The 1328-nt window shown below is 46.0% G+C and overlaps 1 protein-coding gene across 1 annotated transcript in view; it reads left to right on the top strand.

Moving 5' to 3' along the window:
* Window positions 1-262: 262 nt before the first annotated feature.
* Window positions 263-1328, top strand: part of s1pr2 (sphingosine-1-phosphate receptor 2) — a 17393-nt gene continuing 16327 nt past the window's right edge. The window contains exon 1 of the mRNA XM_020610565.1: window positions 263-842. The gene's annotated coding sequence lies outside the window, so the exon portion shown is untranslated. The remainder of the gene's footprint in view (window positions 843-1328) is intronic.

The following is a 1328-nucleotide window of genomic DNA, read 5'->3' as shown; positions in this document are numbered from 1 at the left end:
ACGGCATAAAATTGTTACAGAAGCAAAAGCAGGCATATGCTGGTGTTTATTTATCACGCTCCTTTAACACTAAATGTAATCATTTCATTATATTGTCACAAAGCCACATGCATTTTGCTGCTGCCCACTGCTGTTAAAGGGGAGCTGAGCCAGGATGACTTGAAAAGTGTGGGCTTTACTTCATGCTGGGATGTACTAGGAGAGAGGAAGTAAGGAGGTGGAACATCTGGACTTCATTTGTCCGCACCACCGTGGGGGGAATAGTCCAGAAATAGGATTAAAAGCCATTTTCCATATTAATTGCTGTCAACAAGCCCACACCATCGTTTCATTTCAACAATGAAAAGGGTGATTCTGTGTGGGCATATTACGTTTCCATAGTATACGCTGCCTCTCGTGTGCGTGGGTGTGTGCTCGTGCCTGTGTTTGTGTGTGTATTGTATGCTAGTCTCTGACGCTCCACAGCCCCGTAGTGCTGTTCCCAAAGAGCTGTAGACAATCACACGGACTGTTGGATTAGTGTGTCCTCTACTTCAGTTAAACTTTATTTCTCCTCCTATTCTGGAATTGTCGCGGTTTTGGCAGATATTTTTTTTGTAACGTTTCGTTTGTAACGTGGCGTACAGACCGGTATGGATTTACCACTGACTAGACAAGACACGCCATCTACTTCTCCACCAAAGTTTTGATGGTGTCAGCTTTGTCTCTCGAACCCGCAGAAGAGTAAAGCGCAGAGGTTTAACGCAGCATTTGTGGAAGCTGGTGAACACATGTGAGAACATCTGGAGACAAATATTTGCCAGAACGTCTTTTCGCTGCTCCCTACAAACATCGCTAATGGGGTAAGTAGTCTCAAAACATTGTTATTGTGTCAGTCTGCATGAGCTGCAGCCAACTAACAAAAGGATCTCGTACTTCTATACACTTTCTGGCGCTGTAAAAAGAAATGTTTTATTCGTGAACTCCGCGAGGTTGCCCTCATTGCACCAACGATCAGTTAAGCGGGTTAATAATGAATAGAAAGTCCCCATAAAGCTCCAGTGAATCTCAAACACCTATGGCAGCTCAGTGGATATTTGAATTTCATGTGACAGCTGGGGTTGTTCAACAGTGTAGCCTGTGTGTTGTAATGAATAACACTGTGTGGGAGAGAGGTGGCGGGTCAGTGTGGTCTTCTGCATCGTATGTAGTCCTTCGAGCTGTTGTTGGACGGTGAGCTGAGCTGTGCATCCTCGGCGCGCACAAGCGGAGACGCCCCCGCTCCTGCTCACACACACACACATTTAGGATAGTTCCTTAAAGCTGTTGCCCAGCCTGCTGTGCCCCCC

This window comes from Monopterus albus, unplaced genomic scaffold, assembly GCF_001952655.1.
Source record: "Monopterus albus unplaced genomic scaffold, M_albus_1.0 scaffold105.1, whole genome shotgun sequence".
NCBI classification, from domain to species: domain Eukaryota; kingdom Metazoa; phylum Chordata; class Actinopteri; order Synbranchiformes; family Synbranchidae; genus Monopterus; species Monopterus albus.
Note: the sequence above shows the minus strand (reverse complement) of the source record. Positions and strands in the feature narration are given on the sequence as shown.